Raw genomic sequence first — 10,279 nt, forward strand, 5'->3', positions numbered from 1 at the left:
AAACTTGAATCCTGAAGACTATTTTATTCCTATCTATAATAGGCCTTTCTCCTCACATGCAGTGGAACTAATGTAACCCCAGCTGCAGGGCTTGTGAAAGGGACAGTAAAGAGGAAGGTTTCACATAGCCCCTTGTGCCACCTCCTGTGACCCAGCGCCACCATTGCTGGCCCCTGAGGTGCTGCAGCTGCTCCACCTGGGCCTCTTCCTTGAGTCAGGAGGTCAAGCAGTGACCTCGGAGAAGCAGAGGAGCAAGGGTCAGAACTTCCCTGACAAGGATCAGTCAGCCCTGGGACTGACAGGGAGAAAAATGAGTCCAAAAGGAAGGGGGTGGCTGAGTGTTGTGTGTTGCGGTAATGGGTAAATAAAAGAGTCTTTGTACATTGATGTAGGTTGCTGAAAAGCTGTGGGCTTCTGCCTGACCTTTTATCTTGCCTTATGCTCTATTCATCTCATTCATTCATTCTCTCTCTCTCTCCTTATATTTTGCAAAATCCTTCCCTCCTTCCTTTTTTCCTTCCTTCCTTCCTTCCTCTTATTTTTTCTTCATTTTAAGTGTTTACCTTATGTTAGATGTGATGCTGAAATTATTAATTACTGTTAGTACTTATTTATTCTTCTTCTTCTTAAATGTGTCTCTATATAACTTTTACCATTTTCTTTTCTGATTTGTCAGTTCCTTATACTTTTTGTCCATACGCTTCATTTTTGGCCTATAGTGTTTTTCTGGCCTATAGTGTTTCTTTTTGTCTTCTCTCTGTTTAGATGATCATCTTCTTCTTCTTCTTCTTCTTCTTCTTCTTCTTCTTCTTCTTCTTCTTCTTCTTCTTCTTCTTCTTCTTCTTCTTCTTCTTCTTCTTCTTCTTCCTCTTCTTCCTCTTCTTCTTCTTCTTCTTCTTCTTCTTCTTCTTCTTCTTCCTCCTCCTCCTCCTCCTTCCTCCTCCTCCACCTCCTTCTCTCCCCCCCTCATCTCTCTGTGTTCTTATCCATAAAGATGGCGAATTTTTGTTTCCAATTCACTTTACTATTGTTAATGACAATTTGCAACTACTCATTGTACATATTATATATAGAGAATGCTCTAATAATCTATGGTTCCTTTTTTAAGGAGAGATGCTTTTTTGTGAAATCTCTCAAAAGATTGAGATATCTTATTCTTTTATCAAAATAAATGTATGAATTCCCTGCAGGATATTTCTTACCTATTAATATCTAATGCCAATCAAAGTGCAAATTATATGCTGTTGTACTAACTGGTAATTTGCCATAATCGGATATATGTACTATTGACAACAAGGAAAAGAAAATAGTATAGCTGGTCCTACATAGAGGATTTATTCAGTCAATAAACTCTTTTGTTATAGCTTACTTTAAAAGAAGGAAGCAAGGAATGAATTATTCTTTCAGGAGATAAGTCTGTCAATGGCCACTGTCAAACTAAAAATAGAGCCTGTGTATTTAGAAGGAAAATATATGTGATTAACAATTCATGGAACAAGCACAGAGAATGGAATTATTTCCATAATGATATGGAACAGTGTAGATCTAGGAGAGTGATATACAATAAGGAGAATCAGATTCAAAGTCCTTCTCAATTTAGACATCTTTATTCATCCATATATTCATCCCCATAAGGCAAATACTGTTTTCAGAGAAAACCAGAGGGTAAATACATTATCTGATATTCTCAACCCTTCACTTTCCATTTCTATTTATTTACATATTCTTTTCCAACAGATCTATTTCCAACAGATCTCTAAATCCCCAGAAGATTTGCTTTCTAACTGTCTGTTCTTTTCCTTCCAATTTACATTCTCACTTGCTCCCATCCCCTGTTCATTCCATGACTGAATGTTTTTTTTTTAAGAAAGGAAGTCAAGAACTGGTTAAAGTACAAGATTTTCAAGGCAGTATTTAAGCTGTGGATTTAAAGTTGGAGGGATTCAATGGTCTCTAGCAGCTGAGCCTTTTAGTTCTGCCTCCTTTCCACTCGGATTTCCTTAGTAGACCTTTGCATGCCTGGAGTAGAACCGGTCCAAGTCCCTCACTTCCTGCAGCTATGACTTTAATAAGCTGGGTGCTTATTTGCATTCACCTAAGCACCTAGCATTCCATCCTCATTTCTTAGCTCCTTCCAGCCCCCACTTCTTCCCCCAAATGAACAGCACAGTTTCATGCCGGCAATGCATTATCTTCGCAAGATTGAGGAGCTAATGGAGAACATCGCTGCCCAGCAAAGCAAAAACTCCCCCTCAGAAGACCCTGGAGAGGTTGAGCTATTTGTATTTCCCCAGGAGAGTAATCTCCCCTCTCCCGTACTCCAACTGGGAGTTGGGTTTTGGTCTCCTGATGCCTGAGAGCAGAATGATGAACAATTCAAACCCTCATTCAACATGGGCCTTCAGCACAACTTGCCATAGCTTGCCAGGTGGTTGTATTTCTCACTGCTACGGTTTACTCTGCATTGATGCTCTTCAAAGAGTATCATGAACATCCTTAGTCTTTCTTACCCCAGGATGTTTCATGTGCTAGAATTTCATTCAATATCTTGTCAGTATACTCTCAGGAAAAATAGTTATAACCTTTTCGGCCTACTCCCTACATCTAAGAAAAAAGGTATTTTTTGTGTAAGGTATTTTCTGTTTTAGGCTAACCATCTGTTTGTCATCAGACAAAACAGTCCTCTGTGCAATGATAAAGGAATCTTCCTTTAACTACAAGTTCTGGGAAAGTATTAAGTACATCTCCAATTATGTTATTTCTGGCTAATGTGATTTAGAAGTTGTTTCATCAGAACTCCATGTATTTCTGGAAGATACTATATTTGCTGGACTATTTCCACTGGGGTCCCCAATGCTCAGAATCACATTCATGCCATCCTATGTTATCCTCACTATTGGCAAGGAACCTCATTAATTTTTCCAACTGGCCTCTGGGTGAGCATGAAAATCCACCCTTTCTTGGACTTGCAGTATCATCGGAGGCACTGTAAAGGGAAAGTTGTTATCAGGGATTTCCACAGATATTGTTAAAAAAAATTAAGACAGTGGTTAAAACTGTGGATTGAAGCTCTGCTTTTTATGCGCATTGCACATAAAAGTCAATATTGCATGATTGTGTCCACTATTTTTATTGTTTTGACCATATCTTGCAGATAGCCCTGGTTACTACTATGAGTAATTGCCTGCTTCACAGTTCCAAGAAAGAAACCACAATCCTATCCTTGCACCATGTTCCTTAGCAGCAGAAGGCATGCTGATGCTCAAAACCATCAACACACTATTACAATAATAATTACAATACATTAAATAAATAGGTTTATTTTTTCTCTTCCATAACATCTAAAGCAGCTTTTCCAAGAACTCAGTCAAACGACAGGGCTTGCACTTATTTTGGAAAGATGATCATTCTTGCTCAGCATTTTGAAAAAGTTTTTGTTTGCAACACTTTCCCAGCCACGAGCTCCTGAATTCATAATATAAACATTCATGCTGCCAAAAGCAACATTATTAGAAAATATGACAACTAATGAAGGAGTCAGATAAATTGTATTTTTCCTCTGAAATACATATTTCACATGCATCATATAATGCATTCATTTAACACTTCTATACATTAGCCATTGTTTTATTATCATTTATTTACCTTTTTATTACCTACTTAGTTCTCTTTGTTATTATCTACTTTGTTCTCTTACATATTCACTGAGTGAGGACAAAGATGGGAACACAGTGCTTTTTGGATCCATTTTGTGAAATCAACTCCATGTTAGTATTTTTAACAGATAATCAGAGTTGGAAGGGACCTTGTAGGTCATCTATTCCAACCCCCCGCCCAAGCGGGAGACCCTACACCATTTCTGACAGATGGCAGTCCAATCTTTCTTGAAAGTCTCAACTGATGGCGTTCCCACAACTTCCAAGGGAAAGCTGTTCCATTGGTTAATTGTTCTTACTGTCAGAAAGTTTCTCCTTGTTTCCAGGTTAAATCTCTCCTTGTTCAGTTTCCATCCATTATTCCTTGTCTGGCCTACAGGTGCTTTAGAAAATAGCTTGACCCCTCCTCCCTGTGGCAGCCCCTCAGATATTGGAAGACCGCTTTCATGTGTCCCCTGGTCCTTCTCTTTACTAGCCAAGCCCAGTTCCCGTAACCGTTCTTCGTATGTTTTAGTCTCCAGTCCCTTAGTCATCCTGGTTGCTCTTCTCTGTACTTTTTCTAGAGTCTCAACATCTTTTTTATAATGTGGTGAACAAAACTGGATGCAGTAGGCGTGGTCTTACTAAGGCTTTATAGAGTGATATTAGTACCTCCCTTGATTTTGATTGTGAATACAATCTGTTAATACAATTTAGGGTTGCATTAGCTTTTTTGAGTGCTGCTGCACACTGCTGGCTCATATTTAGCTGGTTGTCCATTAAGACTCCAAGATCCCTCTCACAGTTACTGCTATTGAGCCTGGTTTCATCCAGTCTATATGTGTAGTTTTTGAGAGTCTTTAAAGTGAGAATGGAACAAATGCTTCTGAAATATGAAAATCATTCATATTTTACCTTTAACACATCCCCAAATTGTTCAAATCCTGAGTCTCTCAGACTTGTTCCCACCTTTGCAAAAAAAAAAAAAATGTGCTGCCTAAAATTGGGTATTTCCCCACAAAACGTTAGCACCACAATTTCAGGATACCGGGTGATGGGGAGAACTTGCCATAAAAAGGTGATGGGGAGAACTTGCCAGGCCTAAACTATGGTTTTAACTATTGTACAATAGTAAACTGTACCTGAAACACTTTGTAAATCATAGCAGATCTTTGGAGCAGTTCTATTAAATATTATGAAATAAAGGTACTATTAAGCAGAATTAAGAGCAAGGCTAACAGTTCATATATTGAATTAAATGAGCATCCGCCATCAAAAGAGAGAGCATAAAATTATTCAGCTCTAAAGGAAAGACCCTTTTTTGGGTACAGATTCTGGCAACAGCATGATGGCAACCACAGCAGATGTAATGTCCTATTTTCTGCACCTATTTGTTTTCACTAAATAATCTTTGCTTGTAATTTTTTTTTTCTCTAAACTATTTTAATTTTCTTCAGATCATAACTGTTGATCATCCACATGACCAGGATTAGAGGTTAGATTTTTATATACGATAAATGCAATAAAATCACATAACTGCTATAATGGTTAGAAAACACACTTCCATTTCATAGACAATTGTCAATAAAGTAGCCCCAAGAATACTTTAAGTTTAATACTTCTACTCTCTTTGACTCATAATTAACATCATAACTGGACAAGCTACCCTTTAGCTGTTATGTCCTGAGGACTCTAGGAGTTCTCACTCAGGTCCATTCACTTTGCGGGGGCGTTCTCCCCTTCACTCATTGGTTGGTGCTCCCCAGCAGCCAGCTATAAAAGCAGGCTGCGGGGTCCAACCAGTTGCTGATCGCTGCGAGCCAGTTCCAGGCGTGGCAAGCACGGTCAGCCCTTTATTGTTATAATAAAGTATTGTTGCACTCATGCTCTGGTTCAGCCTCTCTTTTCCCAAACTTAACACTGGTGACGAGGATGGGATGGCTACCAGAAGCACCATGCAACCGCTGAGTCACTAGCCGCCGATCCGCAGCCAGAGAGAGCGATCGGCCGGCGATAAAGCAACGCTGATCCGCAGCCAGATAGAGCGGTCAGCAAGCAAAAAGAGCAAACAAAAAGAGCAAACGCTGGTCCGCTGACAGAGAAAGCGGCCAGCAAGCAATAGAAGCGAACACTGATCCGCAGCCAGAGAGAGCGGTCAGAACGAAAGTTAGAAGCGTCTGTAGCCGCTTGTTAGCCCAGCTACAGGGAAAGTGAAGCGCTGCGAGCCGCAGCCGCTCATTGTTTAGGCGCGAAATTCAAACGGCTGTCATTTGAATTTCAAACCTAAAAGGTACAGCACGGTGCTGTAGTCAAGTCACTGACGCCCACACAGGCGCGAAGTCAAACGCCGCCAACGGCTGACGGCCAAACGTGGCTAACCCAGAGAGAGAGAGGATTGCGAAAAGCCTCTCCAGAGCTGAAATCACTTGCCTGCCACAGGCACTAGAACATTTTTCTGCTGCCCCAGAGAGATTTTGTCCACAGGTTGTTCTACCGGCCCCATCGCCATGAATTCCAATCCAGTCTTCCCAGCGTTCAAACCGGATGAGGAGAAGTGGGAATCATACAAGAACCGCTTTAACCATTATATCGATGCAATTGGGCTGGCTGATGCTGGAGAGCATCGGAAAAAATCGTATTTCCTGATCTACTGTGGAGCCATCGTCTTTGATACGGCCACAGCCCTCGTGGCTCCACGTGAGTTGAAAAACGTTCCTTGGTCAGAGTTACTTGAAATCCTCACTAACCACTATTCTCCCAGGCCCTCACAGATTGCCAGGAGATTCACCTTCCAAATGAGGAAGCAAGCGGACAAGGAGACCATCAATCAGTATATGGCCGCCCTCAGAACAGCAGCACTGCATTGTGGGTTTGGAACCTACCTAGAGGACATGCTCCTCGATCAACTAGTCTGCGGGGTCAAGGACCTACACCTTCAAAGGCGCCTTCTCGCGAAAAAGACCTCAATCTCGCACAAGCAGTCGAGGAGGCCTTGGCAGCAGAACTGGCAGCGCACTCAGCCACTGAAATCCATGGCCCGACTGCCAAGCTGACGACAACCCCAGTCCACTCCGAGGAGGTGGTAGCAGAGGAATCCCTTAGTGATGAAAACGACGTCCACCGCCTCTCCAACGACAGACGGCCGCAGGTAGGAGCCAAACAAGAAAACATCGGTCCACCCAAGCACATCACCCTGTGCCTAGCCTGTGGGGGATCTCATCTGAGGGCCACCTGCAAGTTCAAAGGAGCCACCTGCAATAACTGCCATAAAAGGGGGCACATCGCGAGAGTCTGCCAAGCCCCTCAAAGCTCAACGCAAAGGCACCCCCCCTTCTCACACGCGGGGCCGCAGAGGCAAGTATTGAACTGTCGCACGCACCACCATGCCAAGCACACTTGCCACACTGTTAGTAAAATCTCTCTCTCGTTTCCTTAGAAGGTAAACCGTGCCGCATGGAGGTTGACACAGGGTCAGCGCTCTCAATTATCTCGTGGAACACCCTCAAGAGGCTCCAGCCCAGCCTGTCCACTAGCCGGCTCCAGAAGTGCCAGTTTAGCCTGAAGGACTACCAGGGGAAGACCATTCCTGTAATCGGCAGAGGCAAGTTCCTTGTCAATTTTAGAGCTTTTAAAGGTCACCTACCTCTAGTGGTAGTTAACGGCAATCTCCCTACCTTATTGGGGCTCGATTGGTTTCCCCATCTCGGCCTAGGGCTAACAGGAGTCCATGCTGTCTCAACCTCTGACACTGACTCCTTATTCGCTGATTACTCAGATGTATTCAGCGATGAGCTGGGGTGTTATAACGGTACCCTATATCATTCTCAGTCGACCCCCAGGCAGTTCCAATCAGGCTAAAACCGCGTGAGGGTTCCATTCGCTATTCGGCCAAAACTAGATGCTGAATTGGATAAACTATTAAAACAAGGGGTCATTGAGCCAACAGATTTCGCCAAATGGGAGACGCCCATTGTCACACCCCTCAAAAAGACGGTAGCCTGAGAATTTGCTCGGACTACAAGACCACAATCAATAAGTTTCTACAAGTTAGCGCTTACCCGGTGCCCGTCATTCAGCATTTATTACACACTTTTGAACCTGGCAGTATTTTTGCCAAATTGGACATGTCTCAAGCGTATCAACAGTTCCCTGTTGACAATCAAACAGCGGAACTCCAGACCATTGTCACTCACAGGGGTGCTTTCCGATGCAGGCGTCTCCAATTTGGCGTAAGTGTTGCCCCTGGTATTTTTCAATCCCTCATGGAGCGGATTTTACAGGGCCTCCCTGGAGTAGTACCCTACTTCGACGACATCTTAGTCTCGGCCAGGGACAGACCCCAACTCTTCCAGAGAGTTCGAGCAGTGTTAGAGAGGTTCAGACAGCATGGCCTCAAATTGAAAAAAGAAAATGCGCCATTGCCACTAGACAGGTGGACTTTCTGGGTTATAAAATTGACGCCTCAGGCATTCACCCCCTGGAGTCCAAGGTTAAGGCAATTCACGAGGCACCCACTCCAACCTCCAAAACTGAACTACAGGCTTTCTTGGGGCTATTGAACTTTTACGCGTCCTTCTTGCCCCATAAAGCATCAGTAGCTGAACCCCTACACAGATTACTGGATAAAAAGTCACCTTGGCACTGGGGGCACAAAGAAGACCACGCTTTTCACGCCGTCAAATCACTACTCACATCAGAGGCAGTACTTATTCAATTCGACCCCAACCTTCCTTTAGTGCTGGCAGCAGACGCATCCCCCTTTGGAATTGGAGCAGTATTAAGCCACAGGCTTCCCAATGGCACCGAGGCTCCCATTGCCTTTTTCTCCAGGACGCTCTCTGCAACAGAGCGTAATTACAGCCAGATCGATAAGGAAGCTCTAGCAGCTGTTGCAGCAGTGAAAAAATTTCACGAATTTCTCTTTGGCCATTTTTTCGAGCTGGTCACAGACCACAAACCCCTCCTGGGTCTACTAGCTGGGGACAAACAGACCCCTCAAGTCCTTTCTCCTAGGATGACGAGATGGACCCTCTTCCTAGCAGCCTACTCCTACAGACTCATACACCGCCCAGGTAAAACATTGTCCCACGCTGACGCTCTCAGCCGCTGTCCCTTGCCGGCTCCGGCTGAAGACCCTGCTCCTGTCCACGCTATTTTCGAGGTCACCCAATTGGACCTCCCCATCACTGCCCTTGACATTGCTGCTAAAACCAAGGCAGACAAAACGCTCGCCCAGGTGCTCGACTGGGTGAGGAGGAGGTGGCCGGGTGGCAATGTAGAAACCAAATTCACACCTTTCAAAACACGCATGCAGGAATTGTCAAGTTTGCAGGGCTGTCTACTGTGGGGCACTCGAGTGGTCATCCCGACCTCACTGCGTACCCGAGTTCTGGAGGCGTTGCATGAGGGACACCCGGGCATCGTGAGAATGAAGGCGTTAGCACGCAGCTACGTGTGGTGGCCGGGCCTCGACGAGGACATCGCTAGATGGGTAAGCTCCTGCAACCCCTGCCAGGAATCCCATCCAGCTCCCCCTATTGCCACCCCTACTAAATGGGAGAGCGCCAGCGCTCCGTGGTCCAGAATTCACATCGACCTGGCCGGCCCTTTGCATGGGAAGATGTTCCTAGTGATCGTGGACGCCTATTCTAAATGGATTGACGTAGCACAGCTATCCACGACCACCACACAAGCAATCACCAACGTATTAACACGCCTGTTTGTTACACACGGGCTACCCGACTCCATTGTCTCCGACAATGGCCCACAGTTCGCATCAACCGAGTTCAGCCGTTTCGCAGCCAATCTGGGTATCCGCCACATTTTCACAGCCCCATTTCATCCTGCCAATAACGGATTGGCTGAGAGGGCCGTCAGGACCACTAAAGAAGCCCTGGCTAGGTTCAGCAAGGATGACTGGCACCACAAACTCTCGCGTTTCCTGATGAGCCAGCATTCAACTCCATGTTCAGTCACCAACAAGTCCCCAGCTGAGCTCCTCATGGGCAGGCGTCTGAGGACTGTATTGGACAGACTTCACCCACAATACTGCCCTGATTCTCCCCTCGCTTCCACATCGGGGGTTAGACATTTTATCTTACAGGAGCCAGTATTCGCGAGGAACTTCGCTGGAGACCCCCTGTGGATCCCGGGCGAGATCGTGGCCATCACCGGACCAAGGCCGTATTGGGTCAGACTGGAGGACGGCCGGGTCTGGAGGAGGCACCTGGACCAGCTGCGTAGGCGTCTCAACACCCACTCTAGCAGGGACCCAGAATCACAAAGCGACGGGAGGTCTCAGCATCAACCCCACATCCACATCCTCCCCGGCGACCAGTGCACACCAACAGTCGTTCCAGAAAGCCCGAACATGGACAGCGGCGCCCTGACGGCGGACCAGCCCGATCCAGTCTACTGGAGCACGTCCCCAGTGACCAACCCTACGAGTCCCGGGCCTGCCCGAACCGAGGGGCACGTTGGTGACACTTACCCGGCTATGCCTTCCCGGACAGACTCTGAACAGACAGTCAGCATTCCAGAGCCGCGCCGTTCCGGGCGCCAACATAAACCTCCTGCCTACCTCAAAGACTATGCGTGTTCGCATCTGGGGGGAAGGGGTGTTATGTCCTGAGGACTCTAGGAGT

This window comes from Pseudonaja textilis, chromosome Z (assembly GCF_049901715.1).
Source record: "Pseudonaja textilis isolate UNSWEBS1 chromosome Z, rPseTex1.2, whole genome shotgun sequence".
Lineage (NCBI taxonomy): Eukaryota > Metazoa > Chordata > Lepidosauria > Squamata > Elapidae > Pseudonaja > Pseudonaja textilis.